Here is a 22,638-nt window from a genome sequence, read left to right as displayed (position 1 = left end):
TAGCATTACCACGGCAAAACTAAAATTAGCAAAATGTCAGAAATGAAAAGATTGATTCACCCAGACGCAATTATCATTTAAAAGTGCTTGATTGAGGTGCTGCAGTTGGGTGATTTATTTTGCATCCCATATACATAATTAAAGTAGTGGAGCGGAGTAATTTATCAATCTAGTTGAGGCTGGAGGTGAGGAGCTGTATATGTTTGTTTTAATAAAAATACTCCGGCTGCCGCCTCACTTCCAGGGGCCTCCCCATATACTACTTCTCTATTTCCAGGAGTGAAAGTGATTATTGCACTGGCAATGCTTTGTGACTGTGGGACAGGCTGCGAGAAGGGAGGGGGGAAGAGAGAGAGGAAAGAGAAATTAGCAGACAGGTTGATTAAAAACATATAATAAAGGAGACAGGGCTGAGGAAAATAAAGGCAAGGTAGAGCGGAGATAAAAATAGGAAGCTATCTATTCAGTGGAGGATAGAGGAGAAGAAGAGGGGAGTGCAGCAGCGGCAGCAGAAGAGGGGGAGTGATCAGGGCTGGAAAGAAGACAGAGGGAGGGAGAGGAAGAAAGAAGACAGAGAGGAGGAGGTAAGAAAACGACACCTCGCCAGGCACTCAGTTTTAAATCCACTGCCTTTTTCCTCCTCTCCATGTTACAAAGGCTTAGAGCTCCTTTTTTCCTATTCGTCTCCTGTCACTTCCTTCCTGGACGCTTACAGGACGACTCGGTTTACTTTCCCATACTGGCAGCACAGAGCCACTTTCCTGCCTGTACACAGACACCCTCTGCTTACTACATTGGATTGAGTTGAGAGCTCCTGCTCAGTGGAGACGTACAGTACTCAAGCTTCCCAAGTAAGAAGAGGCCAGTTTTCTTTCTTCTTATCACTATTCCAATGAGAGCAGAACATTTCAAGGGCTACTAAGAGCAGCAGATGCCTTAATGTAAGTACCGCCATGGGATGGAGATGTCATCCCCAACCTTTTCTCTTACTACATGACATAGGGCTCCATTAGTACAGCAGAAAACTTTTAAAGTGGGGGCCACTTTTTTTTTCCCCTCTCTCGTTTTTAAAGTGCCAAAAGCTTAGAGATGTAGTAGGGCTGACTTAGTTACAATGCAGCAGATTAGAGTTTGTCTTTTGGCACCAATTGCCTAAATGCATCAACCGGTTTTACACACTATGCCTCGAAGGAGTTAAAGGACAAATTCAGCTCTGCTACATCTGGACTTTTCACAGCAAGCGGTGACCTTGTTCTAACTGTATCCAGTTTATCATTTTTCCAAAGCAGATCAGGTTGCATAAGTACATTGTAGCAATAACACTTACTTCCTACAGGATATGAACAGTGCCTGTCATTGCTCAGGGTCCATGCCTGCTTCATTAGGAACATTCAATAACAGATACTCCTATAGTTCTGCACAACTTGACATTAGTATTGTGTCAACTCAGATGTCAGGGAAAGGTCACTTATTGCCACTTGAGCTCTTAATAAATACACAGCCTCAGGAACCGCAGCCATTTATTAGAGGGTTTCATCCGAAGTGCATTATTCTATTGTAATTAGGCAGTAAAATTGCAATCAGCAGAGCCACAGCTTGTCCTCGCAAACCCTGCAAGTATTAACCTCATTCTTAACCTTAAAACACCACACGTGCTAAATAATACATAATGACGATAGCGAAACCAAAGTTTGAATGATTTATATGCTTGAAGGAGCATGTCATGTTTTATTTCAGCTTCCCAGCCTCATATTGCTGCGTGAGTTTAGTTAAAAGTGAGTTTGTTCATTTGTTGGAAGAGGAAGCTCAGAGACAGGACTGTACACAAGAAAGACACGCGCGCCCATGCACGGCCCCCTGCATGTAGGACTGGACACACCAAACACATGGCCACTCACTGCTGAAAAGTTTTTATTTATTATTGGGGTCTTTTTTCACCTCTTATTTGTAGTCGTAGTCACCGTGATGCAAAAAAACAAAACTTTGCCATAGCAGGATGCACAGTGTGCTTACTGGCTTAAGATGCTTACATAGAATATAATAAGTATAATCCTTTAAATCCTGGCAGCCCCTGACACTTTAAGCACCTGTGTGCAACCACATCACACACCACTCACAGTCATCACTTCTGGAGTTTTGTATTTTAGCCGTGATACAAAGTGATGGAATGATGGCATTAACTATGGAATAGTCTGTTAGGTCTTTGGCCTTAACTTCCAATCTTATATTCTTTGCTGGCACGTGTGGTGCATTTGAGATGTCTTTTATATAAAATAACTTTTTTGGCTGAGATAAGAAGTCAGCCAAAACATTTGACATGCCAGGCCAGAAGTAGAATGTGTATAGGCATGTAGATGCATAAATAAGTTATACATAGTAGATAGATAGATCGATAGATAGTTAGATACATACATGATAGATAGATAGATAGATAGATAGATAGATAGATAGATAGATAAATATGGGATAGATAGATAGATAGATAAATATGAGATAGATAGATAGATAGATATATGTAGCATAAGGATGTAGCTCCAATTAATTAATTTTATCTATAACATAATGAGATGACAGAGGAGATGATGGTCCTTTAGACCAATACACCATTTGCTTAAAATATTTCAAGACTACGTACAAATCTAAATGAATAACAGTATGATTCAATGATATTATATGCATTGATAACTTTTATGTAAAGTTATAGCTAGACTAAATAGTTATACTAGATAGATACAATAACATAATTAATAAGAGATAGAATAGATAGGATTGATCAATAATATAGATAGATGATAGATAAGTGGCTAGATAGATAGATAGATAGATAGATAATAGATAGATAATAGATAGATAGACAGATAGATAGATAGATAGATAGATAGATAGATAGATAATAGATAGATAATAGATAGATAGACAGATAGGTGATACATAGATTATTATTTATTACATCATCTTCTACGGCACAGTGAGATGTGAAATGACCCTAACAGAATATATATAATAAAGCAACAAACTTTGACAACACAACAATTAGAGAATAAAGAGTCCTGTCCACGTGAGCTTACAATCTAAGCCTTTTACATGACTATACACTGATGTGAATGGATTCTACGAAGTCCCTTATTGACAACTCTTTTTACAAGTAACTTTTCAAAACCCCCTTCATGGTTTTACAACATATACTGGAGGCACCCAGAACATCTTCTTCAACTGCCGAGCTTTGTGTTGTTTAAATGCTTGTAAGGGTATGGTCATTGTTAATAAGGGTTAATGTTAATAGTCATACGGGTTTATTGCTTATGATGTCGCAGGGTTTATATGTGATGAAAGTAATAGATCCTGATATTGTTGTGACGAAACAACACAAAAAAGTTCATCTGACGGGAACGACTCCTCTGGGCAGGACAGTAGACGGCTACTTACCCAGACTAGCTATACCCTGACTAGTTATACCCTGGCTGGTTATACCCAGACTAGCTATACCCAGACTAGCTATACCCAGGCTAGCTATACCCAGGCTAGCTATACCCAGACTAGCTATACCCAGGCTAGCTATACCCAGGCTAGCTATACCCAGACTAGCTATACCCAGGCTAGCTATACCCAGACTACTTATGTGGCTGGACAGCTCAATAGTTTTCATATGAAATCCTACTTTTCCTTAAAAATCTATATGTATCATTATAGATTTAGCTGAGTTTGTCATTTAACCATTTCCGTCACCCAATGTTAAAATTAAGAGGATTAGTACTCAATCCCTTGGAAAACTACAAATAATACATTGTCACATGGCTATCACTCGCTCTCTGACAAACTGAGCTCTGCTACATCTGTGTATATTAAAAAAAAAAAGTTTATCTTCAGGCGGATTCTTGCTTTAGGTCAAGTGATTAATATTTCATGCCTCTTCTATGGCACATTCATCTCTATGCTGCGGTGGCTGGAGAGCCATAGGATTGGGTTGGAAATCTGTCATTTTGCTGAAATCTGATCAGGTTTGTGTATCCTGCAGTAGAATGAGCAGGGGTAACACGGTGTAGTGTTCCGGATAACAGAGGGATTAAGTAGTTCACTTGTCACTCTGATCGACCACAGATAACATCTGAGAGTTGTTCCACATGCTAGGCACACTCCTTGGTTTATTTGATTATAGCCTAAGGAAGACTTATCCCCGTTTAGTCATGGCATAATATATCTCTTGCCAAAATGTAAGAAGAAATGAACAGTTATTACGCATCCAAATATTGAACAATTTCCAACTCAATTTCTACATTTCATACGTCTATGTATGTCTTTAATTAGAACATATGTTCCTCTCTTCTCCAACTATCATTCCCCTGGTCCTCTAATCCTGCTTTCAGTCTATGGTCCTCATCCCCAATATTCCCATTCATGAGATTTTATCTAAATTTCCAAAATGTGAAAAGTTTTACTACTGACCCGTCCATTCCATATGAGAAACTAAGAGTTTGAGGTTTTACATCAGCACAATTTATCATCTAAAGCATAATAGCACATCCAATACAGCAAACTGTATATGATATAACAAGCCTAGGCTCCCCTCATGTACAGTAACAATAGTAAAAATACCCAAATTCATACATTTCTTAAAATAAATGTCCAAAGAATCTGCTTAAATTAAATTCACCCAATTGAACGTTGAGATATCACGTGTATAATACTTTCTAAAATCCAGTAATCCATTGCGCCGGCTAATACTAAGGCAGATTTTTTTTTTTACATTTTCTAGTAATATTAGGCCAGTAACATGTTTATCTGTCCCTTTCCTAGCTTTATGTCTCTTCTTTATTGAGTTCATATAATCCTTAATTTGTTTTATATTTTTTATAACCCACTCTATATCTTTGGCTTTTGTATCGCACTCTTTTATGCCTTTTTATTACAATAACGTGTAACGGTTTTTATATACTAGGCACAAAATGAGTAATTCCCCTAAAATATCCATACAGTAGATATTATCCTAACCTGTTTAAGTCAATTCCTTTTTAGTATTATATACCATGTCCATTACTTGTGGATTACAATGATACCAATTGTGTTTGTTTTCTGCTTGATTAGATATTTCCTATGATTTTTTTTTTACTGGAAGACATAATTTACATATATATATAAACTGGTATTGTTATCATGATGATAAGTGTAATATTGTGGGTCAGCAGTTGCGTCTTTCTATAGTGTGAAATCCGTCTGTGGGGTTTTTTATAGATGCCTTGAGTTGGCGAAGTTCATATTTCCTGCTTTTCTCCGACCCTTGGTGATACACAAGAGTGGCATCATATGAAACACAGACATAGCAGAGTGCATATTGTTCACTCTTCTAATATTCTATGTTATGATGATGTGTATTCTTAAGTTCTACTCAATAATCAACTTAGCTCTGCTACATCTAAGGAGCTTGGTATATAACTTGAGTTTGCATGTGCACCTTTCAGTAATAATCTACACACCCCATCATTGTCACTATACACCCACTGGACACTATGTAGATGGGGAAGTGGCAGTATGCACCATGGTCACACTGACTGCACAGAGTCATCCTTACATGATTTTACACTTTGTCACCAATAAAAAAAAATGCATATTGTAATGATGTTTTGGAGGTAGAGTAACATCACCACCCCCACCCCTCTGCATCGTCATAAGTTTACAGCTAAGCACATCTTCAGCATGAGCAATCATGTATACACTGAAAGGCCAGCAACAATAGGCTCACAACAAATGTCAGCGTACAGCCGCTCCATCATATGGTTTGCATACATGGATGATTTATGGAACTTGTAATGTTCATGATCTCATTGCCGGTACAATAGTTTTCATGTAGTATAAACACTCCTAATTGTATACAGGTCTGAAGGTAATAGGCAGTAAGGTTTGGATTACGTTGAGTAAGGACAGTGCTGTCAACAGCTCTGTACAAAGTTGTATATGTTATGGATAACTAGGGGGTACACCATTTTCCAGTGTGGATATATTGTTTACTAATATTGGGGCTCTCCATTCATTATAAGTCTAAGGTCATTGCTCCAGGCTAGAAGTTAGATGTTCTACAATATATTGTTTATGGTTCAGAAAGAGTCTTTTGTAAAGAACTTATTACATTGTGTCCCTTTTACCAGGTAAACTCCATTGATAGATTCCACTGCACCCTACAAAAGCAACACAACAAGGCATTCCTTCTTATGGCTTGTGGTTAACTCAAATAATTTTGGGATGTATAACGTTTTCTTGTTTGCTATGATAGGCCTATATATGATGTCGTTGAAGGGGACACATAGGGTAGGGTATTGGACCTTCCAAATAAAATACAGCCAGTGGTAGGGCTGTTGACTACTTGATATGGACCTCTGCATGTAAATTAGCTTCAATTTGTTCATTGGATATGGAATAGTGGGTTCTGCACAATAGACTTCTGGACCTTTTTGTTACACAAGAATGGACCTGTGTTGTTGACTATCTGTATTTGGTATAGACGAATAGACTTGCTCTAGTTTCTATTGACACATGAACTTGCTTTCTATAATCTTCTAAGACAAGGACTAGATGCCTATCAATGGCTTAACCTAATTGCTATAAACTTGTGTTATCTGACCTTTAATTGACTTCTAGGTTTAGTTACTATAGATGAACTTGGTTGCTTTAGAACAAAGGTCTTTGGACCAAATGAACCAAGAAGCTATGGACTGATGGTCTTTCCCTCAATACCTCGCCTTGGTCACTATAGAAGTATGACCTCAGTTCATATTGACTGCCGGACTCAGCTGCTATAGACCCCCGAACTCAATTACTATAGGGAAAATAACAAATCATCCAAACCATTCAAGTTTTTTGCCTTTGAGATTGTACAAAACAACAAGAGTTGTTGTCATCTCCAAACTCCATGTGAATTATTGAGTTGTGTACAATTGAGTTCAGTCTTCTGGGAGATTGAGCTTTTAAAAGTTGCCGGGCTACCCCAAGAGATGGCCAATTTGTTTCGACAAGCTCAAGGCTGCTATCAACTAGTCCCCGGGGTAATCCTGCTGTTTGCTATTGTACCAGTGTGTGGTCAACCCTATAAGTACCCGTCTCTTTGTCAGTGATCTGGTAGACCCAGTCAAGTACAGTAGCCTACAGCATCATCCACTCACACTGTAGGTCCATTTCTCTGAGATTTGATGAGGACAAAGGCAAAGTAAGAGATTTACTTATATTTTTGAAGAGCCTTAAATCTGTAAGAACTTAATTTTTGCTGTGTATAGCATTTTCAACAAAAAAAAAAAATATATATATATATATGCACTGCTCCATAATACTGAATATTGATCCCCATAGTGTGACATGTGGAGCCCATAGCAATAACACCTACCCGCAGTGATGCCTGCGTTAACAAGGAGATAATATCAAAAAATTGGATAACATGTGAATAGAGATGTTCTATTTTACAGAAAAGTGCTAAATTAGTCTACCTTCTCAGTACCAAATACGGAGAGAAATCCTAAAACTAGCATGAGATTCTTGTAAGTTGCCTCCATTGTCTGTTGTCTGATCTGGCAGCTAGCAATGTACTTTCTACATCCCCTTTAATAATGTCCACACAATATTTATAAACTAAGACCAGGTTTTAGACACAAAATAACTTTAATCTACCATAAGGTCCTGAGGTGGATTTGTAAATAGGTTCCTGTAGCCGTGGATCAATCACATAATATTAAGACAATAACAAATTCACACTTCGAAGACAAGAAACATTTCATTTTCTGCCGGAACAAGGTGATATCATCCTTCACCTGCAAAAATTACTATTTGATCATCTCTAGAACGGATAAAAAGTTGAAGCGACATAAAATTAGGGCTTTCGTTCAGCTGCTGTATGTGTGGCTGCCTAGTAAATGGATGTAATTAGAAAGGTCTGGCAAGTCATCAATTGTGCTTTTTAATGTATAGGTCTGAATATTTAGGTCACAAAGTACATATATTATAATATATATTTTTAATGGGCTCCCATGCAGATGCTCATTTCGCATATTGTCAGCACCAGGAGTAGCTTATAAATTTAGCAAGTCACCTACATGATTTGCTGTAAGGGTACATACAGGCATATTAATCATTGATATTAAAAAATGATTACTGAATCTGTAAATATTAATATGTAAAAGTTTATTAATATAAACAATATATAAAAAAAATATGCAGAAAAAGATATAAAATTAAGTTTTGGTTCAATTGATCATCTAATTCCTAACTCACAATACTAAATCCAGAACTATGTGCAGTCATGTACTTGTATAGACAACACATGACAGAAGAGATAATGAGGAACTGATCAGTCTATAAAAAATGAAACCGAGAATTGACTAAGTTTTAGCTGAAACTGAAGTATTGAGATTATTAAATGCGTTAAGATCACAATTGTTATGAACTCATTTTGGAGAAGCTCTTTGCCATAGGTTGTGGTCTTGGTTAATCATCCAGTGCTAAGTGTTAATTGCTGTTTAGAGAGATAGCCTTTGTTAGCCTTTGTTCCTGGTGTTGGCTTTCTATTATAGTGTGGCTACTTCTACTTTTTAGTTTATGTTAAGTCTTGTGTGCGGCCACAATGAATACGGCTCTTTCATCAGTTTTGCAACCAGTAGAGGTTACATCTATTAGTAGGAATTGTTGTGGAGGGCAAGAACGTAGTAGAGGACAGTTTAGGGAGTATAATCCATCACTTTTGGTTAAATAGAATTTACATTTCTTAATTTTTTGTTGCTAGTTTTAATCTAGTATTATTTTAGGTTTCTCATGAAGATAAAAAAGGGATAAAAATGAATATATACAGTAGGCAAAGTTGCTGTTTTAGGTGCTAAAAATGTGTTATCTCGTGAATTTTTATGAAGAGTTAGATGAAGTTTAAGATGATATGTTGTGTTTCTAGAACATTGAATTGTGTAGTATAAAAAGGCAATGTAACAGTTATAATAGGGGCATTATAGGCTTTCGATATCAAATATACAGAGCTGTATAGCTCCAACCAAATCAAAATCAACCACAATGTTGACATGGGGGCTTGTAGCCTCGTAACTCCGATGTGAGGGTCATCTGTTTGTCTCTCTAAGTTTGACTAATTTCTCAATATTTGAGATAACTTTGAAATTTAGGGGAACCCAATGTCATTTAAATTTGCATAATTTTGTAATATGATTAAAGGCATCTCATTATACTACAATATAAATGTTTATATGTATACATAATGCTTCATTGTTAAGACAGATGTGTTGCTCTGAGCTATAGTTCTGACCAATTGGTATCACCAAAGCTTTTTAGAGCAAACTGTACTCTACTAATGCCACCCATCAAGGATAGGAGTCCATGAAAGAACTTGGACTGCTACACACTCAATAGTAACTATTCTCCGGTCCGCACAACCGGAAGAGGGTGCCTCAGTCTTAGGGATTCAACCCCATATACAGTCCAATAATAAAGGCTCGGCACAATGGTTATACTTGCAAATGATTTAATAATTGCGCCCAGCCTTTATTATTGGACATTGTTGGAGCACCTTAAAAAGCTTTTTTTTTCTTCAGCACATAGGATGAGGTATGATATGTCCCCTGCATCTTTTTTTAATGTTATGATACATCCTTCTTCACTTATGAATAATACCTATGGTAATGCACCAATGAAATGTGTAAAACGTCGAATTTGGGGAATTTTTTGTAGAAGGAGGTTATTTTTAAGAGGCTTGAGAATCTTGGTACATGTGGATTTGAGCTAATACTTACATGACTGTATTATGGTATTATTTATCTGCAATGTATGTGGTGTTTGTGAAGAAGGTATCACAGCGCAGTTGAGAACACCTTGATAATTGATGTGTCTGCTTATGTATTCCTAAGGGTATTTGACTAGAAACACACTTATAATCTAACTTGTTTACTTCATTGACCATGAACTGGTTCGGATATGAATGGCGTGGTCAAGTGAGACTATAGAACACATATAGCTTATAACATACAGGATAACATTTCCTCTCTATCTAGTGCCTGTGGTAAATGTTACCTGCATTATTTGCAATGTGACAACCGGTCAAGATTGTAGAAATCTTACTATTATTGTAGATCCTTCAAGGGAACCTGATAGACTTCCGATGAAAGTTCTGTCTAATGTTTTCGACAAGCAAATCTTTTTTGCTCAAATGAGTGAAACATATGTTATAAAAGTATTACTGACCTATAAGAAATGTGTCTAAAGAGATTTTTGGAATGATCTACAGGGTCTACAGGAACCTTCATCAATCATATTGGATAATATAGGATTGAGTTTCTCCATTATGTTATTCTGAGGAAATATTGTTTTGTAATAAGGAGCTCATCTATTATTTTAAATGTATTTATATTTGAAGTACAGGCGGCCCCCTACTTAAGAACACCTGACTTACAGACGACCCCTAGTTACAAACGGACTTCTGGATATTGGTAATTTACTGTACTTTACAATTAACAATAAAGCTTCATTGCAGACACCTTTGATAACTGTTATAGCTGTTTATTGTAGCCTAGGACTAAAGTACAGTAAATTACCAATATCCAGAAGTCCGTTTGTAACTAGGGGTCGTCTGTAAATTGGTTGTTCTTAAGTGGGGACCTTTTGTATTACCTAATATAATCATATTATTGTAAAAAAATTGACAACTGGATGTTACTATTCCACCTGTCAAGTGGGTCAATCTCTGTAGGGTCTGATACTCATAGCATTGATTGGACAGTGTCATGATGAGCAGGGACACACCCCTAAGTAGCAACACCCAGTTGTCAATTCATGCCTAAATTGCTAGGAGAAATTTCAGAGGAATGACAAAGCATAGGGTTTATAGAAATCATCCTGTAGAATTGTTTTATGAGAATTGATTTACTACCATATTTAGTATAGCAGAATGGTGAGAAGAGCTTTCAGAATCCCTTTAAGTACATTGTAGTAAAAGAACACAAAAATCAACTTTTATAGAAAATCTTTGAAAACTTAGGCAAGACAATATATTACAATAAGGAAGTTTTGTCTGCGGAGATCTTCGCTGTGGCTTAATTGGAAATCTCCACTGTGAAATTTTAGCTGCTATCGACTGTCATCTCACCACATTAAAAATTGAAATCTCAGTAATGACAAGGTCACTGTTCCATCCCTTACATGTCATAGAACCACTGGAGGAAAGCGAGAGGTCTCGTTCCATGGGAAGCTGCTGTGTTTTCTGGATTTTCCTTTTTTCTCCTTCATCTATCATTAGTAATCTCCTAGTTGTACCTCTCATTCATAATTGAGTGTAAATTAGGTGCAGCTAGACGACCATCCCTTTGCATCACAAATTCCATTAGGTGGAGAGGCAGGAGGCTAGAACTCACATCTGAATTTGGCTGACCTTTCCAGGCGGCCCAGAAACACATATTTTTACTTTCAGCAAAAAAAGGAAAATCCTTAAGGTTACACCAAATATTGTGACAAGTTTGGCTGTTTCTGATTTGTGAATGAATGCAGGAAATTCTAGAAATGTCCTAATACTGCGAGTAAAATTTCATACCCTCTCATAGGCTGAAGATGGTTATCATAGTGTCCTCTACCACTGTACATTATCTGACTGTTTCTACTAAAGCCATAGGGAAATTACGTGTTCTGTGTGAGGGGTAAGAGGTAGGTACGGGAGCACAGTTGGAGTGAATGTTGAGCGTAGGTTGGGCACTATGAGTTGTTTCATTGACTGTAGGTCTAAAAATCAAAGTATAAAATGACGTTATGAAAAATTATCTTGTTAGTGCAGAATTTGCATTTGCATTCATTTTGTTTTTCTGTGCTGTATATAAATATTCTTCATTTTTAAAGAGTAAGTAACATGATTTTGGTAGTAACTATCAAGAAAGCTTTTAAATCTTTTAACATCACGCCAGTCCCTCCATTGTCCTCCTGAAACTAATTTTGATAAATACTTAAATTTTACCCACAAATTGAAGCAAGACCATGTCTTCTAACCCTTTGGATTTGAGCCAAAACCATATCTTTTCATAATGATGAGATGTATGGGGGGGGGGGTATGGATGCTTCTGATAGTCTTGCAGAGCTCATTTTCTCTTATATTTCTGTCTGACAAGAAACAGTCTTGATAGGACTAAGCAGAAAAGAGAACCTCAAGGTCAATACTGCAACTCAAAAGGTACCTTATTACTTCTGTTTTCTATGTTTCATTTTTCCGTTTTCTTTATGGTTCAGTATTATGAATATTATACATCTATAAGTATCTCCCCTAGCCGTGTAAAAATCCTAGTGTAGACCATAAAGAGTAGTATACAGTAGCCCCAAGTAAATCTCCTTGACCTTGACTCCTTGAAGAGTATTATACAGTAGCTTCCCATCAATATCTTAGACCATAGGGAGCATTAGACATTAACTTCCCTTAAATATCCTAGACCATTAAGATAATTATTAAGTAATTATAAAGTAAAGGGGTATTATACAGTAGCCCCTGTGTAAATATCCTAGACCATAAAGTGTGTGCCATAAAATAGCCATCCCCTATAAAAATCATAGACCATAAAGAGTATTATTCAGTAGCCCCCCCCCATAAATATCCTAAGCCATAAAGAGCGTAATAAAGTAACCACCCCCCCCCCCCCCATAAGTATCCTAGGCCATAAAGTGCATAATAATGTAACCCATGATAAATATCCTAGACTATAAAGAATTTTATAAAGTAACCCCCTATAATTATCCTAGACCATAAAAAGGAATATACAGGTGGTCCTCTACTTAAGAATACCCGACTTACAAACAACCCCTAGTTACAAACGGACCTCTGGATGTTGGTAATTTACTGTACTTTAGCCTTAGCCTACAATAAACAGCTATAATAGTTATGAAAGGTGTCTGTAATTAAGCTTTATTATTAATACTGGTTCATATGGCAATCCAACATTTTTAAAATCCAATTGTCACAGAGACAAAAAAAATTTTGGCTGGGTTTACAAATATAAAATATACAGTTCCGTCTTACATACAAATTCGACTTAAGAACAAACCTACAGAACCTATCTTGTACATAACCCAGGGACTGCCTGTACAGTAGCTCCTCAGGAATATCATAAACCATAAAGTGCATTATACAGTAGCCCCCTGTGTAAATATCCAAGACCATAAAATGTATTATTCAGTAGTTCCCCCCTCCAATAAATATCCTAGACCATAAAAAATGTTATAAAGTAACTCTTCCCATACTTATCCTAGATGAAAGAAAGGAATATAGAGAAACTCCTGCATAAATATCCTAGACCATAGAAAGTAATATACAGTAGCCCCACATTAATATCATAGACCATAAAGTGGATTATAGAGTAGCCCACCACATAGTAGCCCAAGAAGGTTTTCACTAACAACATTTTTTTGGGAAATCACAATAGCGAAATTTAATGCTGTTATATAAGACAAGGCAAAAAGGAGGAAAATAGTAACACTTCTTTATGTTTTTTTTTTAATACATTTTTTGCCCCTTAAAAACTAAACTGTGTCTGAGACCATTCACCATCATGCAGTATAGAAGGCAGGTATGGAGGATGCCTGGCTCCTCTCCCTCTGTCTCTATATGTGCATGTGTGTGTTTTCTCCTAATATTTGCCTACTTTTTAAGCTAAGTAGTATTACTGTAGGCAGAAGTAATTAATAAGTTCCTCGGTTTCTGTGCATTTGAAAGGCTCCTTGTTGTCGTGGATAGGAGAAGCTCTATGCATCCCTTGCTTATTAATAACTTCTGAACAGGTAAAGTATTATGAGCTTCATGTAATTATTTTTATTAGTAATAAGACACCACTTGTAATAAGCCACCGGCTTTATAGATGCCAGACATAAACATTTTCTTTGGCTTTGTGTGAAAATAAATAAACCTTCATGTCAGGTGAAAGCTTATATTCTTGAAGTATAGGAAAATGTTAAAAAGGTCATGACTTCCCCTAAATGTTGGCTTCACCCTTCTATAAAGCATTCAGGAAGAGGAATTTTTATGGCCTGTATCTATATAAGGAAAATCCTGTGGTTGATCGGAAACAGTATTGACTTCTTCGAAGATGATTAAACTTTCGGTGAAACTCGGCAGCAAAAAGATGGAATAAGATTTCCAATATGACTGAAGTGTAGATATTGAGCTCTTAAAGGGAACCTACCACCACGATTTGACCTATAAAGGTAGAACGGGTGGTAGGTGGATGTATGGGACGTGAGGATAGCTCTTTTTAGAGCTAATCCTCACGTCTCCACTATCTTTTTAAAACTTTGGGGCATGGAGTAGCCGGACATGAGGCTACACTTCGCGGCTACTCCACGACCTAATAGCCTCTTTTCTCCTTCTACCCTGACATCTTCAGCAGACAGCTCCTCGTAGGCCATCAATATTTCCATACTAAAATGATAAAACACCAAATATCTGTAAAACTGAAAGCTGGGTAAACATCTAGAGGATAAGAGGACATTAAAAACTGTCAATTATTTAAACCAGTTGTCTTTAACCTTTGGCTGTTCTGCCCAGGAAGAGCATACTCAGAGTTCTAGTTTTGTATCTGTTGAAGAGACAGATAAGACTTTTTGAACTATCCATATTTTATGTACCATAATTTACAACTAAGACACAATGGGGGAGATGTATCAATCTGTCTATGCTAGAAAACTGGAGTAATCTGCACCATAAATGCTGTGGGCCACATTTACTGAAGGTTTTAGACCATTTTATTGCTGTTTTCTGACTCCTCTGAAAAATGGGTGTGTCCTTGGTAAAAGGGGTGTGGTCACACCAGAAAATTGCCAGAAAATTTAATATTCTGGTGCAGCAAACTAGACCAACTAAAAGGAGATGCTAGATACCGCTCACCAGTTTTAACCTGGCGCAGCAAATTGTCTAGTTCTACTCTGCACTGGTCTAAAGACTGACACATTAATACATCTCCCCCAATCTATTATCAACAGAGTTGTTAACGGATTTTCCACGCCTGTGCTGATAAAGTTCTATTGTACTTATTGACAGAAGACTGGATCATGTAGCATAATCTAGTAATGACCTGTATTCCCTCATAATTCTGTCAGATGCATAAGTGCCGTGGTGGCCACAGACATGTAGGGGGCTGAAGGGGCTTGAGGGGGGGGGGTGTGAAAGGGCATGAGGGGTGGGGGGTGACCGGCCGAGTGGAGGGCGCTGCTGGCCAGAAGTGGGTCGGCACAGTGACTTGCCGCTGCCGGCAACTTTTCAGTGCCGGCGTATGATAAATATGCAATTACACTATCCAATCAGTGGTAACTGTTCAGGGACACTCCCTTTTTGACTAGGGAAATGGCATTACACCTACACAAAATAAAATCTATCTGTTAAGTATAGTATTGGCAAAGCATCCCAGTCGGTGACTATTTTCGGTGAGTGTATATTTCTTGCTGCCGTTTTGCAAAAAACCCATACCTCCTTTTATTAGCCATATTTGGTAGTCGTGAGACTACTCCATAGGACCTTGCCAATGTTACTGTAGGTCATTTCGTGAAGTTAAGTCCTCAGTCCACTGTATCTGAAGGAGCAGGCTGACACTTTTTTTGGTAAAACCTGCATTGTTGTTGGCTTGATTTTCTAAAAGTAAAAAAAGTAATAGCAATGCATGAAACCCACGCACACAGGGGTACAAAGTAAGTACATTTTTAAAAGTAGCAATCATATGTATCAATAATAAAACTAATAATAATATACTTCTGTTTTGTTTTCTTACATCCATTAGTTTTTTAACCATTTTTATAGTTTTTTTTAAATTCCATTTCTTTATACCACGTGCCTGTCATGCAAAAAGCCGTTACACAACATGTCAAAGATAACATTTCTCCAAAAAAACAAAAAAATCCTAAATAATTAAACCCTAGTTTTCTTATTCTCACCTTACTTGCTTTAGGCAAAGTGAGAAACTATGAACCCCTCATGTCAATACTTCCACTTGTGTAGCAATGCTAAATTATACAGCACACAGTCCATTATGTGAAAGCCCCCAAAACTAACAATGTGCCATTATTAATAATCGCTGCATGGCATGGCTTCCATAAGTCACAGCACAAGCCAGCATTATATTTGCTTCACTGCTAATTTGGGTGATGTGAGGTGCATTGTGAGTGCCAATAGGACGCGCCATCGGACTGTTTGGAAAGTGGTAAAGTTTTGAAGGATTTTCGCTCTCTGGGCATTAATTATTCTTCATTAGTTATGTGCTCTGCCAAGGTATACATGTGCATTTTTTTCGGTGTCAGCTGGCCCATTCCCAGCAGATGCACACAATCTGTTCTGCTGTCACTAACAGGGTTGAGTTTGTGAAAGGGATGTGTCAGAACACGCAGCTTCAGTCACTTTTTACAGATTTTCTTCCACACTGAGTGCTTTGCCCTACTTTTTATGCTCGCAGTCACATCCTTAGCTAGATCTACCAGGGAGCAGCTATGGTATATATATTGTATGACCTGCCATATGGTAACACTGTTTTCTATATGGCTTTCTTTAGCAGGTGATCATAACACTCTTGTACTAGCAGTAAAAAAAATCATAGCATATTTATTGTTTAAAATCTTTATTATAAAAAAAACCCCATATAGATATGAATATACAATCATACTATAAAGCACACAAATATACAACATAGACAGCCGTGTGCAGTGGTCATTGGGGTATCACATAGAATGGCAGCGCAGGGCTGGGGAATGTTTACTACATATGTATTGACCACTCCGTTCACATATGTCACTTGCGAGGGGTGTAACTAGGAGAGTCAGGGCCCCATATCAGGCTTCTGAATGGGCCCTCCTTCCCGCTTAAAAAATATACATATTTGTATACTCACATATGCGATTTACAATCACACATTTATATAGTCATGCGCTCACATACGCACAGTGCCATATACAAACATACAGCATATATATAGTATACACACCATACACCGTATACACATACAGCATGGATGGATGAAGGGGCCCCCTGACACTGCAGGCCCCATGGCTGCTATGGCTGCTACTGCTGTAGTTATGCTCATGTCACTCGCATCAGTCAGTATAATTGATGGTGGAACTGAGGCTGAGGATAAATAACTGATGGCAACTGATATAAGTGGACAGACCCTAAGTAAGGCAATGGAATAGCTACATAATTTGAACCGCCAGTGCCAAATATGTACCAGAGCCCCACAAGCTCATGTGGCTTTTCTACTGTTAACGTGGCAATTGAGCCAGTTGGTGGGTGGTTTTAGTCTGCACCAGACATCTGTTACCTAAATGAATGGATAGGTAGGTATGCAGACAGATATATACATAGATAGATTATGGATAGAGATAAAACTGCTAGATGGAAGGATAGATTAGATTAGGATTATTAGATTAGAGATGGATTTTTGTTCTGCTGCTGGGCTTGCATTTAGATAGATAGATAGATAGATAGATAGATAGATAGATAGATAGAGAGATAGATAGATCAGAACCCTCAATCCATAAACAGGTAACTTGGTAAGCACAACAATTGAAAGCTAGCTTGTAATTGATGTATTCACTGGAGCAGATGTATCATGCACAGGGTCCAGCCTGGCGTAGAACTTTGCCTTAGTCTGTACCTTAACTTGGCCCATCCCATGGCCTAGCAAAGCCCCTATCTTGTCCAAATGGGTAATTTATTTGTAGATAGAGAGGTAGGTAGATTTTGAATAGAAGGATACATGGATATATAGATTCTTGAAATTCCTGAGCAAACATTACCAACAGAAAGTCACAAAGCAATCCATGTATAATTCATTTTTGTAGCTCTTGTCTCTCGGAGACACTGCCGTTGATCATCCCAGTCCCTCTTCCTCTGAAAGAAGACCATTATATCTTCCATGTACAGTATAATAAGACAATGCCTGGCATTGGAGTGTGACAGTGATGTCATTAGTGGCTGCTGGTGGCCTCTTGGTCATGTATCCTCAGCGTGCCCAGGGTATCTGTGAAATATATTTAGTGGTTTATAATGCGACTATAAACATAAATAATAAAAAGAAAATATGTTTTATCCTACTTTTTGGAAATGGTTTTCTCTGCAAGAAGAAAAAAAATATCAGATTTTTATGCTTACATGGCAAAGCCTGGATCACAGATGTTTTATTTTCAACCCTGCTTTAAGTAAAGAGAGCTAATCAATATGCATACACAGCTAATTATGTACGACTGTGCCAGGAACAGCTTAGAAGCAGAACATGCAATGGCTGAATAGGAAGGGAAATGTTTTTTTGGCAGTGCCTTACTCAAAATTGCCCATAAACAGTAAAAACATAGTTATTAAATAAATAAATGCTTTATTCTTCTGCTAAGCGACATGCATTCGGAGAAAAACAGATCCGACTAGATCATCAAAATCTGATAGGTGAATGAGCCAAGATGCAGAAAACCTTTCTTTCACACTTAAACGTTTCTGGACATCAGATTGGAGAGATTTCAGAAAATTACTGGAGTTTTTAGTCCATGGGTATTTTCTGAAACAATTGTAGCATATGGTTGGACGTGTAACTTTTCTAAGTGAATTTTTACATCCCTGCCACCCAACGCCAAGCACATACCTTGGACATATGCAGTATTGTGCTCGGGTTCGTAAGGTCTCTGAATAATGGTGTTTTCTATCATGATTGATATATAATATTTGTTAAGTGAATGTTCATAATATGCCTTTTTCAGAGGTCGTATGAATGATATAGCTGTCAGTGGAACATTGCCATCTCTCCTGACACCTCCTGACACATGTACCCAAAGCTTAGCCAAATCTCCATGTATTCTCAATAGTTAGATGTGAGCCCTGCACAAATCCCTGGTGGTTTTATCCCATGATAACAAACACAAATAGGCATGATAAAACCCCGCAGCCCCTTTTGGAGGAGAGACACATTAGGTGGTGGTCTTCTAAGTCTTAAATCAACAGGTTGGCCAACATTAATCTAAAGTATATGGGGGGGTATCAGAATCTGCATGCCAATCTCCTGCACAGGGCAAGAAATTGCTACTATTTCCCCTGCTATGCCAACATTTTGCCAAGTGGGCATGGAGGATTGTGAAGGGGGCCAGTTCCTGGTGCAAGCTATAGCACAATCATACGCCAGGCAGAATCTGGTCCAGAACAGCCCCTCCACACACTTGCTGTTGGATATATCAGGAGGACAAAGCCTCTAGATTTATCCGGCATGGTGGGAGGGGCTGAGTTTACATCACATGCTGGTGCACCATCCATCAGCACTTGTTATTTCCCCCTATGGTTTTTTAGAGGATCTTTAGATGTTGCATATTTGCAATAATGATACTTTATAAATGGTAAAAATCTGAAATTAAGTCCTAATTTGTTGAAAGATCCCAAAGGTCAAGGCATGGGGGGGAGCCATGTTATCTTTCTTTCTAAAAAAAAGGGATTTATTATTTTCTGTCAGACATATGGCATTTGATAGCAAAGCGATAGGACATGTCCCATTGTGAAGCTGAATACATCTGGGCTCACACCAGGGTTTGCCACGGCACCTTTTTGACCTGAATATTGTCTACAACATATGAAGTATCTGAGCCTCTCATGGTCTCCATTCATTTCTGTTGGATCAGAGGTACATGAAAATGCCTCAGTTTCTATCAGTTCAGTCTTTTTCTACAATACAATAAGTAGGGTTTACGTCACAGGGTTCTTCAAAATAACAAGATCCTTAAAACTAAAAATCAGGCAAGATTTTTTTGGATCAGCCATACAAACGACATGCTAACAAAGCCTTTATATTTTATTGTTACCGTAAATTCAGCGTTTTCTAATGTTAAACTTGAAGCGATATAGAGATCCCCCAAAAATCATTTCAACAAACGAGTGCTCAATGATCACTTTCATTCTTACTTGGCCGCACTATAATGGAGCATTCTGACTGCTCTCATATTGCCATGAGGGCCATCTTCTCTTGGGACCCCAACAGCAAGAAATTAGTCTTTTTGGTTTCTGGCCTCATAAATCACTTGACATTTAGCTGTCACTTTAATAGTTGCCAATAGAGAGCAGTTGAATTGTTAAGACTGGGTAATACATGTATTTTATTATACAACATCTGTCTTGAATTTAGATTTTTTAGATTTGCATGGAAAGGTGATTATCTTTAGTGATGAAATAAAATATAAAATATGATTTAAAAACAAGTATAAAAATCAAATATAACATAAAGCAGTTTTGCATGCAACCTGTCAAGTTCAAATAGTAATATGGGTTACAAGGATTAATATTACAATTGCTTTTGGTGGCGTTATCAGAATAAAACATCATTTCCATATACATTATCTATATTTAGAGCCAAACCGGAAAGATTTCAGCAAAAATTGAGTGATTTTGCACTTAGCGGCAGAGATATTGGGTACAGCTCGTTGCATGCAACATGCCGGAATTACCAAGAGTTTTCGACCTCTTTGTAACTCTGGCCCAGGTCTGACCTGACGAGGATTTCAACTATAACCTGTGCATTTGTACTTAAAAATACTTCAAAAACAATTGCTTCAAATGTCACAAAAACATAAGCTTATAACAGTAAAACTTAACAAACTTTAGGCTAAAAACATGACAGTGTTTGCTCTGTGGACCAATTGGGGCTGGATTGCACAAAATGACCAGTGATATATGTAGATATATAATGCAAGGAGTCCCTTCTTCCCTGCAAGACAATAACATCATAACTATGATTCTTGGAGTCCCCTCCCTGATGCGGTATTAATTCTGTGATATCCAGACATCCATAGTGATTCATGGACAGGGTTGTGTGTTTCTAGCTTAACACATATCACTTTCAATCAAAGTAGCCATTTTTGTGGCAACTCTTTGTGCCCTTCTTTTCTATCCAAAGCCAGAAGGTGGTGTGAATGGTAGCGAGAAAGGACAAATAGATTGGTTAAATGGAGGTTACATTAAATAGTTATGTTTATGTATTGTATATTATACTATATTCAGCTTTATATACATGAATGGTGGTAAAATATAAGAATTCTATTCATGACACTGCCTATATTATAGAACACTAGGACTTTATCTTTAGAACTGGACATATACATCTATGTATCCAATCCCGGTCATGGGACTATTACAACCTCTTCATAAGGATTAGCTGTGTAACAACCAATTCGGGACCATCGAGGATCATAGTCAAAAAGCACACATTTCAGTATTATTGGAGGTTAATCCGTGCTTGAACATCATTTAGAGATCCCTGCCGTCTCTGAAGACATACTTGAGACATGTCTTTTGATGCTACTCAACGTCTAGAAATTTTCTTCTATCTCTGTCAAATATGATGTGAAGAAAAACTGCTATAAAATCCACAGCCGGTAAATTGGCACTTCTATACCTGTCATTAGAACAATACTTAATGTCGTTCTCAAGCTAAAGAAATTCTGTCAATTAGACCATCTATACATATAATATGTCTATTGTTCCTCCAGTAAATTCTTCATTTTTAATGCAGGAAATATCTGCCTATTTCTTGAGGGGTAATGAAGGCTTTTTACATTGCTAGTGGCACTGTGTATTACGGTGTATTTTTAGGTAGGGCAACATGTTAGCTGCTGGATGTATAGCTTGCTGCTTTCTTCATGTCATATAACATCTCCACATTCACATGTCTCACAAACCTGTCAGTGCTATTTGAAAAATATATATCGACTCTGTGTATGTTTTGGGCTTTGGATGACACATTTCTGTGTGTTATTTCTCATTTTCATCATCAGTGTCCTTGCAGTTTTTTTTTATCCAATCTATCTTGAAAAATTGTATGACTATAAGAATGGGGAAAGAGCATAAACTAGGGTGGATTACCCATTTTTGGGATATTGATGACATTTTGATCACTTCCTTCCACCATTGGTATTTTTAGGTGTGATACCAGTTGTAGAACCAGGAGCTATAAATAGTGACTATGGCTTTTTGCACTGGACATCAAAAATTTGGTGTAGGATTGATTACCATTAGGTGCACAAAATGACTAGTTATCATACGAATTTGCTTACTTTGCATATTTTTGGTATCTCTATGGGATGCTCTTCATTACAGTCTACAGGACAGACAAACAGGACATACAGGACAGACAAAAATGAGTCTTGGCTTGTATGTTGCTTAGCAATACCTGTCCTACTATTAAAGCAAGTGTCATTTTATATAACATATTACACCTTCTCGGTAATATAGTCCCTTGGACCGATGCACAGAGTTGTAGGCAGTAAAATACATATATGACTCACTCTATGATGGAAGGCGTAGTGTCGCAGGGTGCAAAGTTTCTAAATAAGTCAGTGACTATAAAGGAACTATTTTTGGCATTTAGAGTTAATGCCCAGCTTGTGCTACTGTAAAGTATTCCCGACCCTATGAAATCATTTACCAACATACATTGCTATTCCGATGATCTAAACATAACTTAACGGTCACATGGGACGACACGTATAAACGGTGGCCTGGAGGTGATAGGGTTAAAGATCTTTTGGTTAATACCCAAGCACATGCTTGGCACAATGAGCACCGTGACATGTGCTCTTCATTTAAAGTGGAAGGAATGAATCAGCAACACAATTGTAATTTGGATTCCACCAATGTCA

At 37.6% G+C, this 22,638-nt stretch overlaps 1 protein-coding gene across 17 annotated transcripts in view; it reads left to right on the top strand.

Moving 5' to 3' along the window:
* MEF2C (myocyte enhancer factor 2C) overlaps positions 1–22,638 on the top strand; it is a 187,668-nt gene that overhangs the window by 35,192 nt on the left and 129,838 nt on the right. Inside the window, exon 1 of one of the 17 annotated variants that reach the window (XM_072139443.1) lies at positions 442–584. The exons of 15 other annotated variants lie outside the window; for them this stretch is intronic. The gene's annotated coding sequence lies outside the window, so the exon portion shown is untranslated. One more of the 17 variants, XM_072139440.1, reaches the window with a different exon arrangement.

The sequence above is a fragment of the Engystomops pustulosus genome, chromosome 1 (genome assembly GCF_040894005.1).
Source record: "Engystomops pustulosus chromosome 1, aEngPut4.maternal, whole genome shotgun sequence".
In the NCBI taxonomy this organism is placed as follows: Eukaryota; Metazoa; Chordata; class Amphibia; order Anura; family Leptodactylidae; genus Engystomops; species Engystomops pustulosus.
Note: the sequence above shows the minus strand (reverse complement) of the source record. Positions and strands in the feature narration are given on the sequence as shown.